This window comes from Pseudorca crassidens, chromosome 2, assembly GCF_039906515.1.
Source record: "Pseudorca crassidens isolate mPseCra1 chromosome 2, mPseCra1.hap1, whole genome shotgun sequence".
Classification (NCBI taxonomy): domain Eukaryota; kingdom Metazoa; phylum Chordata; class Mammalia; order Artiodactyla; family Delphinidae; genus Pseudorca; species Pseudorca crassidens.
The window spans coordinates 138,583,099-138,605,596 of record NC_090297.1 but is presented as its reverse complement, the minus strand read 5'-3'; the positions used below and the strand labels follow the sequence as shown (position 1 = coordinate 138,605,596).

Here is a 22,498-nt window from a genome sequence, read left to right as displayed (position 1 = left end):
CCCCGCCCCCGTGAAGACAGCACTAAAATGTTGGTGTCAGTTGCCCCCTCCATGAGCCAAGACGGAACTTAGGGAGACAAGGAACACAAACACTCCTCCCTTCCAATAGTAACTTTCCTTACCTATCCAAGTAGGGGGTTTTTAAGACTGCACAGAGTATTCGACGCTTTATACTGATCACACAGAATCATGATTATCTTTCAAAGTGCCTTTTTTTTTAACAGAAAAAAATCATATGTCAATCCTCAATAGAGTGTGAAACCTGAGATGCTTTTGCTATGAATGGAGTGAATCTAAGTGAATCCATCCACCCTCTTCCATCTGGAAGTACAAAGTTGGATGAGATACGGTCCCTGCCTTTTAGAAAGTAGAGCACTTCCACCCATATTTTACCTCTCCTGGTTCTGCCAAGGAGAAAGAAAATTAAACTGGGCTCCAACCAATCAAAATGGAGGGTGAAACAAGAGTGGATTCTACAACCAATCAGAGCAGATGCCGCAACCAACGTCAGAAATGCTGGCTGTAAACAACTGGTCAGGCTGTACAGCATAGTACGTCCCAGTGGCCGCCAGCTCTGGATCTGTGAGAACCAGTGTCTAAGGTCAAGGGAAGGACTGTAGGAGAGCCCCTGGCTGCTCTGACTGAAGTCATATCTTCTGGTCTAACTTAATTGCATCTCAAGGTACTGAAAGAAACTGTCAGGCAGTTAAGGATTTTTGAAAAATATTTCCTCTGAAATTTACTCTTCCCATAACCTTAATCATCTCAGTACACTGCAACACAGTTTTTCTAGAGTAACTAACTGGCCAGTGCTTTGGAGTCATCTGTTTTTCTTCTTTCGTTCTATATCCTACATTTGCATTGTAGGCAAATCCTGGCCATTCCCCCTTCAAATTATGTCCATTACCTGACTACTTGTCAGCACTTCTGTGACTACTTTCCTGGCCAAGTCGCCATCGTTTCTTGCCTGGTTCACTGCAGTAGCCTCCACACTGGTCTCCTTCCCTTCTTCAGTCTACTCTCAACCTGACAGCCTGAGTGATTCCATTAAAATACAAGTCAGGCTGTGTTACTCCTCTACTGGCACCCCTCCAATGGCTTCTCACCTCAGAGTAAAAGCCAAAAGACTTACACTGGTCTGCAAGGCCCTATACCACCTCGATTCCCATTACCTCTCTGGCCTTATCTCCTACCAGCTCAATGTGGTAGATTCACGGCAAAAACCGGTCCTAATTTTCCACCCCTCCCTATTTTCACATCCTTTGCAATGTGACTTCAAGGCTCTCCCCGTGAAGAAGTGAAGTTTGTTCCCGACCCCTTGAAACTAAGCTGGTCTTATGAATTGCTCTGGCCAACAGAATGCGGCGGAAGTACCGTTGTTTCAGTTCTGAGCCCAGGGCTCAAGAGGTCTTGTGTACATGCACGCTCTCTCTTTTCTTCCCTCTCCCCACCCTGTTTCTCTCTCTCTTTCTCTCCATCCCCTCTCTCCCTTTCCTCCTGTTACGGTCTCTCCCGCTCTTCTTTCTTTCTCTCCTCACCTTTCTCCCCACCCTCCCTGCTAGGCATGAGAACAGAATATCATCTTACTGGAGGATGAGAGACACACAGGTATGTGGAGCAGAGCTAAGTCAACCCAGTTGTCTTATCCAAGTCTCAACACATGTGAGAGAGCCCAAGATCAGAGCTATGCTGGCTTGCCACTGACTGCAGAGGCATGAATGAGCCCTGCTAAGCTCAGCTCAGCTCAGCAGAAACACCCAGGTGATCTTCAGACTCATGAGTAAAACTAAGTGTTTACTATGATACAACACTGGGGTCTGAGGTAGCTTGTTACTTAGCATTATTGTGGAATAGATAACTGATACATTTTTCAGTCATAGTAGCCTTCTGGAAAAGACTAGTCACATCTCTACCTCAGAGTTTTTGTACTTGCTGTTCCCTCTGACTAGAATACTCTTCCTTGACCCAGCCCCCCCAATATCTGCACATCTTAATCCCTAACCTCCCTCAGATCTTTACTCAAATATAACCTTCTAAACTTTTTTTTCTTAAAATCTAGTTTTGCTTTGCTGACATGATTTCAGCTGGGGTAACAAAGACAAATTCATCAACAATATCTTCCAAAAGAAATTTGACGTTCATATGTATCATAGCATTTAAAATTTGAGTCTAGAATTTAGTTGTAGAATATAGGGGAGTATGAAACAGTGGACATAGTATTGACTTTGGATTCATTTTACTTGAATTTGAATGCTAATTTCTCTACTTCCACAGTGCTGAGGAAGTTGAGTTAATTTCTTTCAGTCTAAGTTTCCTCATCTGCAAAACTGGAATAATGTTTTTATTGCAGCATTTTTGTAACAATTCAATGAGGTAAAGCAATGGCTTTCAAATTTTTAAAATTGTGATCCACATTAAAAAAAAAACACCTTTTTAATCATCATTTGGAACACACACACTATGTCTATGTATACAAATATGAAAATTAAAAATTCATAGAATGATACTTATCTTTCCTATGAGAAATCATATATTTACATCAAAATGTTAATTTCAATTTACATTAAAAAATTTTACATGACCTGTCTTCTTGACCAATAGTGGGTAAAGGTTTTATTTTATTTTATTTCATTCTATCTTTTAATATTTTAATTTTATTAGAGAATAGTTGATTTATAATGTTGTGTTAGTTTCAGGTTAGTTTCACAACAAAGTGATTCAGCTATACATACACATATAGTCATTCTCTTTAAGATTCTTTTCTCATATAGGTTATCACAGAATATTTTTAAAAATTTAATTTAATTTTATTTTTAACATCTTTATTGGAGTATAATTGCTTTACAATGGTGTGTTAGTTTCTGCTTTATAACAAAGTGAATCAGCTATACATATACCTATATCCCCAAATCTCCTCCATCTTGCATCTCCCTCCCATCCTCCTTATTCCACCCCTATAGGTGGTCACAAAGCACTGAGCTGATCTCCCTGTATCACAGAATACTGGGTAGAGTTCCCTGTGCTATACAGTAGGTCCCCATTGGTCATCTGTCTTATATATAGTAGTGTGCGTGTGTTCATCCCAAGCTCCTGATTTATCCCTCCCCCTGACATTTTCTCTTTGGTAACCATAAGTTTGTTTTTGATATCTATAAGTCTGCTTCTGTTTTATAAATAAGTTCATTTGTATCTTTTTTTAAAAATTAGATTCCACATCCACATATGAGTGATATCATATGATACTTGTCTTTCTCTGTTACTTCACTTAGTATGATAATCTCTAGGTCCATCCATGTTGCTCCAAATGGCATTATTTCATTCTTTTTTATGGCTGAGTAATATTCCATTGCATATATGTACCACAACTTCTTTATCCATTCCTCTGTCGATAGATATTTAGGTTGCTTCCATGTCTTGGCTATTGTAAATAGTGCTGCAATGAACATTGGGGTGCATGCATCCTTTCGAATTATGGTTTTCTCTGGATATATGCCCAGGAGTGAGATTGCTGGATCATATGGTAGTTCTATTTTAAGTTTTTTAAGGAACCTCCATACTGTTCTCCATAGTGGTTGTACCAATTTACATTCCCACCAACAGTGTAGGATATCACCTTCTAAACTTATGGTTACCAAAGGGGAAAGGATAAATTAGGAGGTTGGTATTAACATTTACACACTACTATATATAAAATAGATAACCAACAAGGAACTATTGTATAGCACAAGGAACTATATTCAAAATTTTGTAATAACCTATAAGGGAAAAGAATCTGAAAAGAATATCTATATCTATATGTATATCTACATGTACAACTGAATTACTGTACTGTACACCTGAAACTAACACAACATTGTAAATCAAGCTATACTTCGATTACAAAAAAGTTTAATCAAGATAGGAAAAAAAACATCATCTTCTTAGTGAGATCTTGTCTGGCCATATATAATACAATCTTATTCTAACACTTCCTATTTCCCTCTTTTAATTTTAACTTTCTCCTTAGCATTTTTTGCTAACAAATATATTTTATATGTTCCTTATCTTTCTTGCTTATGATCTAAATCCCTTGCAAGCTCCTTGGGAACGGGGATTTTTGCCTGTTTTATTCATTACTATATCACCATGCTTAGAACAGTGCCTGGCACATAAAAATAACACAATACATATTTATCAAATAAGTAAGTGAATGAATGTGAATTCTTCAAAATGGTAGGGTGGACTGAAAACGTTTTCTTAATTTTTAAAACTGGCAAAGTTAAGGCTCCCCAAATTAGATTAGTTTTATCTAACTTCTCTCCTTGTCCACATAATGATCTCTGTCACAGCCACCCTGAACTCCTGTCTGGATAGTTGCAATTGCTTCCCAACTAGTATTTTCACATCTGTCTTTCTCCCTACGATCCCTTCCCTCCATCCCAGCTGGGGTGCTCTCTTAAAAGGGAAAGCCTGACTGAGACTGAAATCCTTAGCAAAGCCTAACAGGACCTGCAAGATCTAGCTCTGCTCCCTCCCCACCTTCGACTCACACACACTCTTCTCCTCATTCTCCTTGCTACTTCACTAGTCTTGCCGTTTCTTAAACTGGCCATGACCTCTCCTGCCTCAGGGACTTTACACGAGCTGTTCCCTGTGATGAAGAGCATCTTTATCATCCCTTGGCCGAGTTACCTCCTATTCATCCTCCTGGTCTCCTGGCAAGGATCATCTCCTCAAGAAAAGCCTTCCCTGAACCTCCAGGCTCAAGTTTCTCTGATACTTCGTTATTCTTTAAGGCACACCATACAGTTTATACTCCTATGTTCGTGCAATTACTTGTTTAATATCTGCCTTTCCCAACATGCTGCAAGCTCAGTGAGGACCTAAAAACTCTTCAACAGATCATTTGGCTACGTTTGGTCTATGGTGCAGAGAAGGCCTTGGTAGGTGAGAAACTTGTAGTGTCAAAAGGAAGCCTCTGAAGAAAAGGACTTTCACATAATAAGTCAAGTCTTCCAGGAAAGACTCAGTTCTGATGATATTTGTGTGCCTTTCTAAAGCCACAGAGGTCGATAAGCCACTCCTCCCCGTGACCATCACCAGCCCATTAGCAGAAGACAGTCAGAGCGAATACTTCCCGTCTAAGGGGGGTGTGTTGAAGAAAAGCACCTCTTGCCATTCTTGCAATGTCATGATTTAAGCAGCGAGGTACTGCTGCAGATGACAGCAATTAGGAACAGAACCTGACACAGCAAGAACAATAGCAGTAGTGTTGATTAACTCTAGGTAGGATATTAGTCTTCTATTGCTGTGAACAAATTACCACAAACTAAGTGGATTAAAACAACACAAACTTATTATCTTACGTTTTCCATGGATCAGAAGTCTGAGCACAGCTTTGCTGGATCCCTGCTCAGGGGATCACACGGCTGCAGTTAGGGCACCGGCCAGGCTGAGTTCTCATCTGAGGTGTGGGGTCCCCTTCCAAGCTCAGTCGGGTTGTTGGCAGAATTCAGTTTCTCATGACCTCGTAGGAATACGTTCCCCGTTTCCTTGCTAGCTGTCATCTGGGGATCACACTCAGCTCCCAGAGGACATCGGTATTCCTTGCCATGTGGTCCCCATGCTATTCACAGCATGGATGTTTACTTTCTTCCAGGCCAGCAGGAGCCCACTTCTAGGATTTCTCACCTGTGACCAGCGGAGAAAGCTCTGTGCTTTTAACCTGACTAGGTCAGGTCCACCCCATGACCTCCCTTTTGCCATATTACGTACCACAGCCATGGGAGTGGTCGCTCGTCATATTCGCAGGCTCCGCTTTGCCCAAGGATGTTAAACAGGGCATCACACCAGGGCATCCTGCCTAGCACCAGCAGCCGGGACAGCTGATGTTAATAACCATGAACCCTTGAGTGCGTATTCCTCGCCTGCACTGTGCTAGGTGCTTTTCAGCATTTAATCTTTAAAATAATCTATGAGGAAAATTCCATTGCTTTCCCTGTTTTACCTGGTTTACAGGTGACTGTCCAGTTTTATACAATCACTAGGAAGCGTAACTACATTTTAAGCTCCAGTCTTTTGATTCTAGAATCCATTCTTACACACCTTACCTCAAGACAGCTGTTTCTCCTGTAACTAGGGGAATGATGATTATTACTGTTTTATGGATGTAAACACTGGTTTGGGGAGATCAAGTAACACGCTCAAGGCCACCTGGTTGGTAAGTGATAGAGCAGCCATCAATCTAATCTTCTCTTTCTCAGCCCCAGGCTGTTGGCATCCCATGTAATAGGGGGACATTCAAATCGCTTGTCAGCGAGAAGGAACTCAGTAATGAACCCTCCCCCAGGGACCAGAAGAACCAGCATGCCTTCAGGCTCCAACACTTGATTGAATGACATGACACACGTTATCAGTGCTATTTCTTTTAACGTGCAGTGAGTGAAAGCAGGGGTGTTTTATTCCCAAGCTGAGGAAACTTACCTGAGCTAAGGGCACCTGGAATCATTCCCTCAGAAGTTTCCTGATACTTAGCACCAGAAGTCGCTCCTCCCAAGATGGTAAAAGGTTAGTGATCATTAACTTCTCTCTTCTGTGCATTTACACGTTTGAATGAAAAGTGTCCGGGGGCTGAAACAAACAATTATTCAGGAGTGAGGATGTATTTCCCTGGGACTAACATCGTCTTGTTTTCATTGCTTCCTGCAGGGAGACAACACAGCTTTGGCCCCGACCTGCTGACAAATACAATTATCCTTTGTAAATGTGATACCTCCCCCCCACATACACTCTGTGCTTTGGCAACCAGAGGTCAACCTCCACCTGAGAGCGCTGTCCACTTTGTTTCTCTTGATAGCTCTCAATACCAATAGTCAGCTTGGTGCAGAAACAGCTATTCAAAGGACATACATGCCTCCAGCACCTCAACTGTAACCCCCTGTCCTGCTACTGTGCTTCAGGTAAGAAGCAGAAAATAAAGTTGTCAGAAAAGTTTCATTTCATCTGAGTGCCCTGCCAGGTGAAGGTCTGGATTATAACTGCATTCCTCTGTCAGCAGCCACTCCTCCCGGTGGGCAGCTCTCCTCCCAGGGCTGCAGCTTGCCCAGCACCAGGAGTACCACTTTCTTCTCCTGCCCCTTCAGGACCAGGGCTGGTAACAGCTGCCCACCTGGCACTCATCACCCACCCCTTGATGGCCCACACCTCAGTGTATAGCTCCATCCTAAAAATGTTCTTAATTAACCTTTAATTAATTGGAGTGTGGCATCCATATCCTACCAAGAACCCTGGCTGATAATCACTTTAAACTCTTAATGGAATTATTGACTTATGCAGTGAGTATAAACTGGTGATAGAAAGCATTAGGCATATGGCTGATGGGGCACTGGACATTTGTATATTGCCAAAATAACATCGCATCATTTACTTGCTAGTCACATGGGGAAAACATCATGCTACAATGGAAGGATGAGACTACCTTTTGCCTTAATTGATGGTTCAATGCTAGGATCCTCAGTGGTGAGTCAACCAGAACATATGTATCTTCTGATGAAATGCAATATAAAGTCCACATCTATGACATAATCTAGGTAACAAGATTTAAATTGAATCATCATGCCTTTGCTTTTTCCTTCCAGTTTATAAAAAAATAAGTGGGTTAGAGAAACAAGCTAAATGATATTGCAAAGAAGCACCTAGTCAAATCCAGAAGATGGGATGTTCTGTAGATAACTGGCCAAATCCGTTTAACAAGCATGCTATCATGTCTATACTTGCTCTTTTTTAAAAAAGGACTTAAAATTGGATATGTGATGTACATGCTCTAATTGGCTCCTCATTGAACAAACTAGCTAGAAAGGACATTTGGGGGATGATTTAGATAATCAAATATGGACTGGTTATTATTAAGATGTATTGACATGGAAAGTTTCAGATCATTAACTGGGAGTAAATGCAACTGTCCAGGGAAGGGACTGTGAAGAATAAAAAAAGGCCTGAGGACATAGCCTTCAGAAACATCAAGATTTCAGAGAGAACACTGGAGGTGGAGAGCTGGTCGGGGACTGACGAGGAGCCAGGAGACAACAGAAGAAGCAGGAAGGCCAGGGGAGAAGGGTGTTTCCAGAAGGAGGGAAAAGTCAGGTGTATCATACGCTACAGACAGGCGAGCGGGAGGATGAAAAGGAGGCCACTGATATTACAGTAGGAAGTCCTCGGAGACTTCTGCACGTGGAAAGGCAAGTAACAGAGATGGCTCTTGTAAGAATGGTATTAGAAGGAAGGAAGAACACAGGACAGTAACTGGAGGGAAGCAACGGTGTCCATCTTTGCACGAGGAGGTGGAAGAGGAGGAGTTGCATTCAGGTTGTATCCTGGGTAAATGAAACTCCTCGAAACTACTCCTGTACCCAGAATACAGTGTGGGTGGCGCCCCCTGGAGGACGCAAAGGGAAGGGCTTATGAAGCAGGCAGAGTACACAGAGTTGTTTGGAAATGGAGAGTTAAGCAATTTGTAGACTAATTGGAAAAGGTCAGTAGGGATGCAGAGATTGAAAATCTAAGAAGAGAAGGAAGGATCACTTATGGCACAGGATGCAGAAGTTCACAGAGCAGGGAATAACGTGGCGAGCAGCAGACAAGGCCGATGAGCCTTGTGGAGGATCTCTGAATCAGCAGGAAGAGAGCCAGGACCCAAACCATGGAATTCTCACCTTCTGTGGAAGTCACCAAGCTGGTGATGATGAGCAACGATAAGCATACTTTGAGAGCAGGTTTTCCAAGTGGCAGTGTTTTGGAGTTCTGCAAAGCCACATCAGCGGTCACTAGATTATGGGGGCCTCACACTTACTGGGGCAGGGGATTGTCAATGTGATGGGACTTGAGGGGTGGACCCATCACCCCAGGAAAATCTCCCCAAAGCTTTTCATAACGACACTGTGATGGAATGAATAAACAATAAAAGGTTTTGAGTCAGCAGACGAGTTTTTGGCCCTTCTCTTCTGTCACGTACACTTTTTGAACTTCAGCTTGACTTGCTTCAATGAACTTTTACTCAATACAGGGCACAAAGGACACTGTTCTTAGTACAGCCCGTGACATTCTATTCAATCAAGAATCTGTTTGGAGAAGGGGCGGAATATTTTTGGCCTGAAATGAGAAATATAAAACGGTTCTCCATGTGCCTGGAACAGAGAACAGCCTCCCTAAAAAGTTAAGACTGATAGAAGAGGAACTAAGGTGCACTGTTTACTATGACCATTTCTTTTCTCTTTCTGTACTCTCTTCCCATCACTCCATCACTGAACCAGAAAGGGCCGATGTCTTCTGGCCTCTACTGCCCCACGGAGTCCTGCTTTGTGGCTACTGACCACACAGCAAACTATCCCCTGGTCAGCAGGTCTCAGACGTGCATGCAACGCTCCTAACCAGGGCTCTGAGGAGACCACAGCTGCCTTCCAGGGGATTCAGCAGCTGCTCAAGGTCCAGCAGCTCAGAGGCCATTAGTCAAAGGTTGCTATTGCCAACTGCTCTGCTCGCTATGTCATATGGATCTGGGACAAGCTCTTGGTCAGAGGGTTTTCTCCCTGGTGCCTCTTCGTAGATGCTCATCTTCCCAATTTATCCTCCAAACAATATCTTCCCTCACAGCTTTAGAAACTCTGGGGCTTTGCACAAATGTGTACAAAGTGTGGAGACTCCAGCCAAGAGATGAGAGTGGGAAGGAAAACTGCAAAGGGAGGGAGAGCTGAAAGGTGCCGGGCCATTAATTCCAGCTCAGTGGGGATGGGGAAGGAAACAGTAACTCAGAACGGAGCTCCAGAGCTAAAGCAAACAGGAAGGTTTTAATGAGAAAGTCCTTGAGGGGAAATGACTCAGTGGTTTGGAAAGAGTGGGTTCCGGCAGGGCTGGAGGTACCACTTGGAGCTTCATCCTTGGGGAGGGAGGGTAGCCAGTCTGGAGGAGGCCCACCAGGGAAGGGCAGGACTTTCTTTTTGGTGCCAAGACAGAGCAACCTCATCCTCCACTGGGGTTCCCCCCACCACACACATTTCCCTGGAACGGGGGTTGGGAAGGGGATCCTCAAGCAGGAGCAGCTGTTCCATCTGCTACAGGATTGAGAAAAGCATCTTAACTCTTAGTATGGAGCGGGAGGCTGAGACTGCGTGGTCAAGAATCTGTTTGGAGAAGGGGCTGGGATATTCTGGTGCTGCACCTGCAATGAGGGATACACAACAGTTCTTCCAGTGCCTGGAACAGAGAACTTAAAAATAAAAAATGCTGCTAAAAGGAAAACTAAGCCACGATGATTACCACGATGATGATAAGACATGGTGCAGAGCTTGGGGAGGGGATGCATTTTCTGATCCAAAAATCAGGGCATGGCATCTAACAAAAACAGTTTTCCTCTGGTTTCTGAATTTGCATACAGGAGATGCCTTAAAATGGTATAAAGTGAAATCATACTTAGTCATAAATGTAACAAAATGAACTTATCAGAAAAGGTGACTTTGCATGAAATTGGAAGTATGCTGGAGACTCTGGCAGGAACCCAAACTGTGTTTGAACTGAAGTGTACCTGAGAAGAGCTGGCGAATGAAACTTTACAAATCCTGACTTTATTATAATTTCTGCATGAATCAGCGACGGGTCGGGAGAGAGGGAGCGCAGGCTCCCTTCTGCGAATGTGGGTGTCAGGGGAGAAGCCAAAGTCCCTCCCGCGTATTCAAGTGAAAAGCGCTTGGGCTCTGGGGCCCGGGACCTAGAATTGAGTCCTGACTCTCTGACACCCTAGCTGTGTCTCTGGTGAATCTGGGGTCCCTGATCTGCCGAGTGAAGACAGAACTGAGCCTGCCAGGTGGCTGTGAGAATTCCAGCTAATGTCCATTGGGTCCCTGGTCCAATGTCTGGCGTGGATGGTTACGCATGATGTCAATTCCTTCCCCCTCTCCGACCCATCTCATTGAGGTAGGGAAAGATGCACCAGCTCTGGAAAGGTACCCAGTCACTGAAAACACCCTGCAATTTATCAGACGTTTGGGGACTCCTCCAGAAGCACAAGGAGGCCCTGTCCATCCCCCCCACCCCAAGCAAGTGGGTGAGGAGAGAACACGCTCAGGTCAAGCTGCCTGCTGCTCAGTGGGTGCCCACCACAAACCCACCATAAACCCGCCGCAAACCAGTAAGGGCCAGGCTTCCACTGGCTGGAAAACTGCATGGAGAGGAAGCTGTAAACAGTCTGGGGGGAAAGAAAGTTTCCTGTTGAAATAGGGGCAGCAAGAGCCTGGTGATTTGGGGTGAGCAGAAGAACAAGGACAGCAAAGAGGGGAAAATGTAAACACAGATGAACCGTGAGCCCCCGGTGCATTTTATCTGACCCGAGGAGCAGCTGGGGCAGAAAGAATGTGGGAACCTCAGTTATGCTGCAGATGATCACGAGGAACTTCCCAGCCTTAGCTGATCCCCCTGACGGCTCCTTCAGCGACTTAAAAGGGCATTTAAAAAGCCATTCTCCAAGGCCCTCCTGCAAGGGGAATGGGGAAGATTTGTCATTTCCACCCAGCTTGCAATGCTGTCACTTCTGTGCACCCTGGCTTTTTCTAAAAAGGTCTCTGCCTTTTAAATTTCATCATTTACACCACTTGCTTCAATGACTCTAAACCTGGCATGCTGCTCCATGGTTCTGCTGCTCTCTGAATCACATGCTTTTGCGTTCATTACGTAGTAGGGCTTGGAGTCCAACCTTAGAAGGAAGTTGCCAAAGCTTCCCATTCCTTTACCAAGGCTGCTGGTGGTGCCTTTCTGGAGTCGTCAGAAACCCACTCTCTTCCTCAAGGTCTTTTTTCTAATTCTAAGTTAACCTTGAAGAAAGATCCCAGGCTGGGCCATGACTACCTAAGAGCTCGAGCCAATTCTGATTAATAAATATTTAGGCACCTACTATGTGCCAGGCATGATGGGGATTCTCAGGTAGGGATCCTTAGTTTCTACTCTGCAGGGCCTTGCTGCCTGTAAAGGAGAAACATACAGGGTCTATGTCGGGTCTATAGTGGAGTCCAGCTCCTGTGGGGCTGTGAGTAGAGGCAACTGGCACAATGGAAACAGTTCACTGTTATTGTATTCATTCAAAAGATATTTGCTGAGTACTGATTACGTACCACACACTTTTCAATACCTTGGGGATACAGTGAAGAATAAGAGTGTGGGATCTGAGGTCAGGCAGAACTGAATCAAAGCCCTACTTCCAATGCAACCCAAGTCTCAAACTCACTGAGCTCCAGATTTTTCATTTTTAAACTGGTACCATAACAAGAATAATAATATCTACTTTGCAGAGTTCTTGTGAAGTCTCGAGTGGTTATGATACATGCTTAATGTGGCTGATTGGTTGTTCTAGAATAGATGAATAAATAAGGATGATGATTGGATACGCAAACAGGGGAGGTAAAGAAAATTAATTTTATTTCTTGGGCATGACCGAATGCACGGGTATGGCAGAAGGAGAAATAATAGCACATACAGAGATGCAGCATTCCAGATGAGGCTATGCCTAAAACAGTGTTGTTCCTCAAGGGGCCACAAATTTTCTAAGAGAATGTTTTACTTTTTTATTTTAAAACTAAAACTTGACGATTATTTCATGTACATAAATGCATATGTATACATACATATATATCATGTATATATAATAAATATGATATATATTCTTATAAGCACACATATTCTAAATAATCTGAATATCCAACGTATAATCCACAGTCACTGCATGACTGCAGCCTCCAGTTTGTGTCTGGGATCACGTTAATGCCAAGTAAAGCCACTTCATTTATTTTCCTCTAATGAGGAATAGAGAGAGGTGGGCTTAACATATAAATGTGTTTGCATCTGCTGGAAGCTAATAAACAGCAGGGTGCATTTTATCCAAAAGTAGGTTTAGAGGTGGTAGGAAGAGAGAAAAGCTGTGTGCAAGAGAGGATGCCTGCACTTGGTCCAGGATAATACAGATGGGCTGACTGGGAAAGAGCTGGGCTTGGACAGTTAGGACCACACTGTGCTGGGAATACAGACTTGGTTTTAGGAAAACAATATGATGTCACATTTCATTAATGTTATTAATGCTCATTTTACTGGTTTTGTGACTTTTTTGGTGTTTAGATCATAAATTTGTTTTAGTCTTATATGAGCACTAAGGTAACATGGGTTAATACTACCTAGTTTTTTGATGTACAGATTTAAATAATATATTAATAGGGCTTCCCTGGTGGTGCAGTGGTTGAGATTCCGCCTGCCGATGCAGGGGACACGGGTTCGTGCCCCGGTCCGGGAAGACCCCACATGCCGCGGAGCGGCTGGGCCCATGAGCCATGGCCGCTGAGCCTGTGCGTCCGGAGCCTGTGCTCCGCAACGGGAGAGGCCACAACAGTGAGAGGCCCGCGTACCGCAAAAATAAAAATAAAAAAAATATATATATATATTAATAAACCTAATTTAAGTCTAACCCAAGGGTCCACTAGATCTCTGAAGGGCGGAGCATTGTCCTAGGTTAAGGAGCAGCTGGGACACTCCATCCCGGTGTAGGCGGAGGAGGGGCTGACCGGAAGTGCCACTTTCTGGGTGAGGGCCTGAGTCCACAGCTTCCTGGGAACTATGAGCAGGTTCCCGGGAAAGGTGAGGTCATCACAGAAGGGCTTGGAAGGGTGCAGAGGAGCATGTGCTACGGAGAACAGATCCTCTTTCCCCAACTTTCTCCTGGCTTAACCTCCGGACTTACAGAAACCTCACCGGTTGCCTTCTCTCAACTTCCTTCACTTACTGCTGCAGATCTGCCACGTTTCAGCTCCTGTGCTGGGCGCAGGGATACAGTGTGCATGAGATGAACACAGCCCCCTACCCCCACGGAGCTTACAGTGAGAGGGACCATTGAATTCATACTTATTCTCCACTCTCACTGCTTGTCCTTTCCTATAAACTTAGTCTTTAGAATCCTACACATAATTCCCGCCCCACTTCTACAAAGAAATAATCAAACTTCATTTGATTTATTCAACTACATATCCGGAAAGGGGCAGGTACCAGGGACGATAGCAGCATTTTCTCCTGTTTTTTTCTTGGCGCTGAGTCTAGCCCAAGAACATGCAAAAAAGCGAGGGCTACGTTTTATAGAGAGTTAGAAGAGGCAACAAGGAAATGGCATGATTGGCTAGCAGGTCCGGTATTAAGGCTAGCAGGTCTTGTTTTCCAGGGTGAGGGGAGCCAGCTAAAGCTGAGTTGGAGGACTGTGACTGGTGTATGTTAGGTGTCCTTGACAGTGAGGCATTTCTTGTAAGTGGGAACTGACTTTCATTTAGATCTGTGATGTGGACCCCCGCCGCTCGGGCAGCCTCCATTTTGTGGGTCCCGATATTTGAATTAATTTTTTATTACATCTTAGGTTGGGCTCTGTGGAAGTACTGCCAGAGGTAGGGGTTTGGGAACACGTGATTTATTCAGGAAAAACTTGTAAGGGAAGAAGGGAAGCAGAAAAGTGAAGGGAAAAGAGTAAAGCGAGGAAGAAGTTGATCCCCAGAGGACTCTGGAGCATCACAGAAATGTCCCCACCATGAGGCAAGAGGGCCAGACTTTTGTGGTTGGGAGGGTGTGTGTGTGTGTGTGTGTGTGTGCGCGCGCGCCCGCTGAGCGAGGAGGTGGTCGGTGGCATAACCTCAAAGCTGAGGCAGCCCCCATCAGCTGTAAGGGTAATTTCTAGAGAAAGGGGGGAGCTGGGAGCTGTTAGTTCACCACCTCTGTGGACGGGTGCACCAGCCCAGTAAAGGGGAACTGAGTGAGGCACCAAATGAATCTGCCTCATGTAGCTTCAAATGCAGGGTTCACCTTCACAAGTTAGCATGACCGTTATATGAGGTGATCATGAAAAGCACCTGCTGCAGTAACTGTCCCTTCCTCTCCTTTCTGGCATTAGAGGCAGAAGTTCTTGACAGACAAGCCTAATCAGAAAAATCTACCTGATTCATACTCGAGGTAAGCAAGAAGCTTAAACCCATCACTGAAACCTTATTCCTCTGCCCCCCCACCCTGCGCCAACCACGCGGAGGAATCCAACCTCACCTGGTCTTGTGCTCGCCCAGTGCTTTGGCTGTTGCAACAGCCCCTCAAGAAATAGTTTCTTTCCTGTCAAGAATCAACCCTCTGGATACCTCTACCACAGGGCTTCCCAAACTCCATTGCATTAAACTCTAGTTTAATGGGGTTGGGGAATGAAGGTTGTGGTAGGGAATGACTCTCCCAAAGATGTCCACACTCTAATCCATGGAACATGTGACTGTGTTGCCTTACATGGTAAATGGAACTTTGCCGATGTGACTAAGGGCATGGATCTTCAGGTGGAAAGAACACCCTGGATTATCCAGGTGGGCCCAGTCTAATCACATGAGTTCTTAAAAGTTAAAAGTCTTCCCTGGCTGTGGTCAGAGAGAGATGAGACAGAAGAAGATGGAGGAGAGATTCAAGGTGTGAGAGTTATTCGACCTGCCATTGCTGGCTTTGAAGATAGAGGACGGAGCCATGAGCTAAGGAATTTGGGCAGCCTTTAGAAGCTGGGAATGGCCCTCAGCCAGCAAGAAAATGGAGACCTTGGTCCTATAACCACAAGGAATTCAATTCTGCCAAGAACTAGAATGACCAAGGAAATGGACCTTCCCCTTGAGCCTCAAGAAAAGGACATAGCCCTGCTGACACTGTCATTTTAGCCTGTAGAGACCCACATCAGACTTCTGATCTACAGACTGTAAGATAATACATTTGTGTTTTTTGAGCTGTTAAGTTTGTGGTGATTTGTTACAGCAGCAACAGAAAACTTGATCAAATAAATTTGGGAAATGACGTTACAGATTATAGGACATGTTAATCATTTTGTTATGAGAGAGTCATAGTAAAAACAAAGTGAGTAAAAAAACATTAATTGAATCAAATAGCAGATAACTTGTTCACTACAAAGAGAGAGGCCGACATTACCCTGATTCACAGTTCTGTGTTCCCACAGCATCATGTGTGCAAATAGAGGGCTGCTGCACAGCCACAGCATCAGCATCATGCTCCGTTGTCATAGTTACCCTCTGAAAAGGAAGATGCCCTGACAAAGACCAGATTGACTGTGGTAAGTGGTGGGAAGTTACCCTGAGGGCGGCCAGATGCTTCTACATTCATGTCAGAGATGTTTTCTGAAATTCGTATTCAGTCAGCTCTGCCCCAAATGGAAACATGGTCATTTATGTTTAGAAAACAGGAAGCCTATATTCATGATGGATACTTTCTAATGAGGAGGATTTGTTCTACCATCCTAACACCGAGGGAACCAAACACCAGCAAAAGCAATGTTTTGTGATAGATTTTGCCCCAACTACTGGTAACTTCTTATACCTCATTTCCTACCCTTCTCCAACTTAATCCCTAAATGCTAGTCACAGGGCTTCCTGTTATACCTTGAATACTCAAGTTTATCCTTCTGTAGGGACTTTGCCCTTGCTCCTCCCCAGGCTGGAATGCCTTTCCTCCAGATGTTTGCATGCTTCACTCCGTCCATTTAAGTCTCTGCTCAAATGTCCCCACCTCAGAGAGGTCATCCCTAAGCTCTTTACCTAAAATAGACACCCTGCCCCAATATTACTAGTCTTCTTACCCAACTTTATAGTTCCTCGTGGCACTTCCGTATTTATTTGAGCAGTTGTTCATCGCATCCCCACCAGACTCTAAATTACATGAAAGCTGCTGGAGCCTTGTCTCTTGTCACTGCTGTATCCCCAGTTTCTGGCACCTCATAAGTACCCAGTAAACACTTGTTGAATGTAGGAAGGAATTGCTTGGAGTCTTGATTCTCCACTGCCCTTCCAGCCCTCGGCACTTAATACTGGCTATAGTACCTCGTCCAATTTCTCCCAAATCCAAGTTGTTCCCTAGTCCATTGTCATTGGTATGGATGATTGTATCTTTCAAAGACGGCCACCACAATATATATCCCATCTCACATGCTCCTCTTACAAATGTTGATTCTCCTTCCTTTGAGGAATGTGTCTATATTCTCTCCTCTTGAATCTGGCCTGGCCTGCGACCACAATGGGAGTATGCTATGACACTACGTGACTTCTAAGGCTAGATCATAAAAGGTGATATAGTGTTTGCCTCATTCTCTTGGGTCTCTCCCTCTGGGAACACAGCTCTCTTCCTATGGGGACAGTCAGGCCCATGGAGAGATGATGTACAGCTGTCCTGACACACAGCCGAGCTGAGGTCCCAGTTCACAGCCAGCACCAACTTCCAGATACATGAAGAAGCCTTTGAAATGACTCCAGCCCCAACCATTGTCCAGCTGCAACTGAAGGAGAGACCCCAGTGAGAACCACCTAGCCAGACAGCCACCCACCAACATCCATGGGAGGTAATAATAAAATGATTGTTTTTGTTTTAAGCCACTAAGTTTAAGGGTGGCTTGGTATATAGGAATAAACAACTGAAACAGATGGGATATGGAGTTGTCTGTTAAAAGCTCTGATTTCTAATCTCTATTCTGTACCACTCACTCTACTTCCCAAGGACTCAGTTTCCAACCTACAACACCAGAGCATGCATGTAACCACCTCTTCTAACTTTCATCCTAGGGTGATTGGTCATCCTCAGGAATTGTGCTTAGAAAAAAGTACACATATATTTTGATATTTTCCTATTATAACAGTTCAGAATTTGCCTGGATTCAGCCACTCTGAAGAGAAATAAGTCACCCAGGACAGCTGGGTTAATGAACTGCACTCCACTGTCAGTCTTCTCAGCTCCGGCCCCACGCCAGTCCCTGGTAGCATTTCCTTTTCCAGCAGCTCTTGCCATCTACAAGGACGAATTCCATACATCTCTATGCACCTCTATGCAGCTGGGGCAGGCTCTCATAAGGCTGTTCAACTGCTTCCTCCAAGCAGTTCTTACTCAAGGCTGAGGGCAAAACCAAGAGCCCCCCACCTCACTGGGCTGTTTCTGGGCCCAGTCTGGGAGGGGTTTTTAGGGAAGTCAACACAGTCACAGTGGGGCTTGATAACAAACCTATGGTCAGAACCTCTCAAATACAGTTAAGCATTGATTCTGGAAAATAAGCTGCAGGTGGAAATAATATGCAAAAAATACAGTGTCTATTGCAGAGAGACTGATTGGGTAGGGGATTTAGAACTGGTCAGTATGATAACAATAGTTAAGATCATGGTCTGGCTTCAGAGAGCCCGAGCTCAGATTCTAACTCTGCAAGTCCCTAAGCCTCTCCAAGCCTCAGTTTCCTTGGCTGTAAGGTGGAACTAAGACTAGAACCTCCCTCATAAGGATGTCATATGGACGAGTTGAACTGATGCTTGTACAAGCCAACACTGAAAACTGAAGCCCTCTGTAAACGGGAGCCCTTGTCTTTCCCTGAGATGGATCACAAAGGCTGCACAGGGTTGGTTAAGGCTGGAAGAGTTTGCCCAGTGATTTATGGAGCTGGAATGGGGAGCTCTGAAATGGGAAAGGCCAGCATGTTGCCTCAGGGATGCTGTATAAAAGCCTTGGGCTTTTTACGTTTCCTCCCCCAATCCAGAACCCCCCCCCCCCCCGCCTCCTCGGCAGCTGCCACCCCTGGATCGCTTTTGAGCCCCTACAAGTGTGGACCCCTGGGACTAACACCCTGGGAAAACCCTCCCTCCATCCTCTCCCTTGTTTCATTGGAAGGTTGCCTGAAGGGCCGACTCACAACACTTAACATAAAGAGCAGAAACTCCCTATCCCACCAATGCCCTTGGTTTCCCACGAACTAGTGGTGGAGCAGTCGCATTTGCACGAAATGGCATGTACTAAAATAGGCAGTTTGAAATATTCTTGGCATATGGTGTTAAATATAGACACAGCGACAGATTGGCCCCTCAGTGCAGCTCTTCTGAGCGTTAAGAACATGCTGCAGCCAAGAAGCTTCTCTTTTCCGGAAGACTGTGGCAACAGCCCCAGGATCTCGCCATGCCAGAGAACTGCTAAGATTTAGAGAAGGGAGGTACCTCAGAGAGTGAACACTGGTACCATGGTAAGAGGTTCCCAAATTCCACAAGTGCTGGAATGAAAAAAAAACAAAGGTGCAGAGAAGTTCTGATGAACTGGAATTATTTATCTTCCTTCTGAAGGATCAACTACTCTCTCAAGAGATGTCTTCCATGAGCAAAAATTGAAATAGAAATAGAGGCAGTAGAGTACAGTGGTTAAGGTTGGAGGTTTGTGGCTAGAGTCTCAGGTTTGAACCCTGGTTTTGCCCCTTACTAGTTATGTGAGCTTGGCCAAATTATTTAACCTTTTGCTGCCTCAGTTTCTTCATATGCAAAATGGGATAACAATAATACTCTCCTGTGACGATTAAGTAATGTAATGTAGGTAAAGGCCATGCCCAGTGCCTTGTACAGAATAACTGTTGCTTGGATGGTGGCTATTTTATTTAATGGACTAGGAAGGAGAGAGAGGTACTTATTGTAAAATGGCTGAAGAGCATTAAGGCTTGGAGGAACATTTCGGATAAAAACCAAGCCAAAATTAAAAATAAAGTCAGGTTGCAAATTCTTAAGTAGTTCCTATATCCACCGAGATTGTATTTGGAATGGGCGATGCCATAAATAGCTACCCAGTGGAAAGCCATCACCGTGGGAAGGGTGCTGGTGTGTGAAAGGCTGGCTGCTGGGAGAGGAAGGAGACAATCTGGAGGGGCTCGGTCATTATCTTAAAAGGGAAGGCAAATCTATCTTTTCCTAAGGACTAGGACTTCGAACATCGTGAAATTTGCTATCTGACTTCCACGCAGTAAAACTTTTTAAAAGCCAGGAGGATTTTCTCTTAAATTGTAATGACAATACCTGCCAGTCTGTGGCAAGTGCCATTAAGGGACCTAGCAGGTGGTCCTGTGCTCTGGTTCTCTGCATGCGTGTCATGCTCCACTGTGGCTGTGCCTCTGGTTTCCTTCTATCCAATCCCATTGTCTCCAAATTCTGAAGTGAGAATTTCCGTGTATTTCACACTCTGTGTGCTGCTAGGACCATGTCCCACTGACCAAGAGAAATGTTCGCTTTGAACTGTCCTTGCAGGACTAGAATACTCCTGACAGCCTAAGTACTGCCCCCTGGAGCTAGAAGAGTCTTTTCTACAGAATTTTGTCAGGGGGATTATGGTAAAGGCAACCTCTGCAGGAGAATTATGGGACTATGTTCAGGACTCTGGCTCCAGAAATAATAGGTAGTGCATGGTCTCATGGTACAGACTTGCCCGTATTCTTACATCCTGTATTAAAGTAGGCTAACTGCTGTTACAGACTAACCCCAATGCTTCAGAGCCTTAACAGGGTGAAGGGTTGTTTTTCTCTCAAGCAAAGTCCATTGGCATTGGGATGGGGAGGAGTGGGGGTGGGATGTCCCTGCTCCATACAGTCATTTAAGAACCCAGGCTGACAGAAGCCCTGCAGTTTTCAATTTGTGGCTTTCAAGTTTGCCTGGGTGTCATCATCCCGTAGACAGAAAGGGGCATGGAGAACCACAGTGGGAAGTTTTTATGGGTCAAGCCTAGAAGAGGTCTATCTATCTATCTATCTATCTATCTATCTATCTATCTATCTATCACACATAACTTCCACTCATATTCCATTGGCTATAACTTAGTATATGACCATATAGAGAATGTAAAGGAGGCTCGGACGTGTAGTTTACCTGTGTTCCCAGGAAAGAGAGGAAAATCAAGAATTTTGGGGATCAGCAGCCACCATATTGAGCTTCTTGAAGCTATTTCAAGAGACCAGGAGACATTTTGAATTGACATTTGGAAAAAATTCTAGAATTTTTTTCAAATTTCCTGTGCTGTTTTCACTCAATTTTGAATCAGACTTGTTAAATAGTTGCTTCTAACCTACATCTCTTCCTATTAAATCTTGTAGTCAAGGAACATCACAGCTTCCCTACAATAAAAGTGGAGTTGATCCATCCCTCACAGCCTAAGTTTCTTTGTGAATGGCACAGTAACTGAGTGCCTCCTCTTAAGAAGAAAACACCAATTATTCTTTAAAAGAAAGCTTATTTTCCTCAATGCAAGACTCAGAGTTTTGCACTTTGCATTATTGTGAGTGTTTTAGAAACTGCTGATACTCCTCTAATGCTGTTCGTACCAACTGGCTGCAAAAGAGCCCAGTAGACAAAGGAATAAAAGAAAAGGAAAGAACCCTTTCATTTATAACAGGACCAGTCCTATAATGGCCACAGAATATGCTCTCCAGCATTTAAGTAAGAACTGCCAGATGCTTTCCTCATTCCTACTAAAGGAAGTTGTATGCATGGATATAATGATATTCGTATGTTTACAGCATGCTCTTACCTTTATGATCAGTTATAAGGACATTAAAATTTTCTGCAATATTAATGAAAATAAACATATTGCTAAGGCTTTAAAGACCAAACAAAAATTCCACTATAGCTGAAAATTTGCAATAATATTGTTGAGTGTACAGTCTACTGCTATAGGAAGATACAAATATAATAAAATTTAATATACACTCTACCCCATGTATACTTCTATCTGACACCTCTTACATTTTAGTATATTTAAGTTTTCACTATAAATGTTTTTACATAGAACAATAGTTCTAAAACTTTGTTGTGCACCAGAATCACACAGAGAGCTTGTTAAATATAGATTCCCAGAAACGACCCTGGACTGAATATGAGGGGGTATAGTAATATCTCATTTTGGTATTTACCTAATTTTGTATTTACCTCATTTTTGTAAATACATATGCATTGGGGCATATGTATTTTTCACAAGTTTTCCAGGTGGTTCCAATGCATACCAAAGCTTGAAAATCATGCCTGACGTGTCTTAACGCTCCCAGTGTCTGGCATATAGTAGGCACTTAACATACATTTGATGTATGAATGAGCAAAATAAATTTGTTGCTGAGTCTAAAGCAATAAAAATTCATTGGGAATTTACTGCCACTAGCATTAAACACAAAAATAAGAAATAACCTCATTCCCAGGAATGCTGCAATAATAATTCAACTTTATTTGTACAGTGTTTATCATCAAGTTTCACTGACATCAAATATTCAAATTTACTACTAGAATGCCAAAAAGCCATAGATGAATAATAGGGTAACTGGAAAGGATATGCCACACTCAGAGGGGGAATGCAAGAATTGGAATAAACTAATTTTGATGAAGACACAACATCTTAATAATGCAAAAATCTACATCCTTCCAGTGTTGCAGGTACATCTGAATGAGAACTATTTATCTAGTGTCAAGCGCAATTTCAGGACCACCTGCTTAATGATAATTTTTAATTAAATGACAGGTACTTTATTAGGAGTTAGACTCCCCCAAAGCAAAGTGTGTTATGAGAATTGCAAGCTTTCAGACAGCTGACACATACCTTCCTGTGTGTAACATCCTCCCAGTGTTCCTGTGACCTCTCTGGGTGCTCCTTCTCTGCCTTTTCA

The 22,498-nt window shown here is 43.8% G+C and overlaps 1 protein-coding gene across 5 annotated transcripts in view; it reads right to left on the bottom strand.

Moving 5' to 3' along the window:
- The window catches only part of TSEN15 (tRNA splicing endonuclease subunit 15), a 132,669-nt gene that overhangs the window by 32,191 nt on the left and 77,980 nt on the right, over nucleotides 1–22,498 (bottom strand). For 4 of the 5 annotated variants that reach the window (XM_067728895.1, XM_067728894.1, XM_067728897.1 and 1 more), the window contains 2 exons: nucleotides 6,463–6,609; nucleotides 5,346–5,670 (listed from right to left, as the gene is read on the bottom strand). The gene's annotated coding sequence lies outside the window, so the exon portion shown is untranslated. The remainder of the gene's footprint in view (nucleotides 1–5,345; nucleotides 5,671–6,462; nucleotides 6,610–22,498) is intronic. The other variant, XM_067728896.1, reaches the window with a different exon arrangement.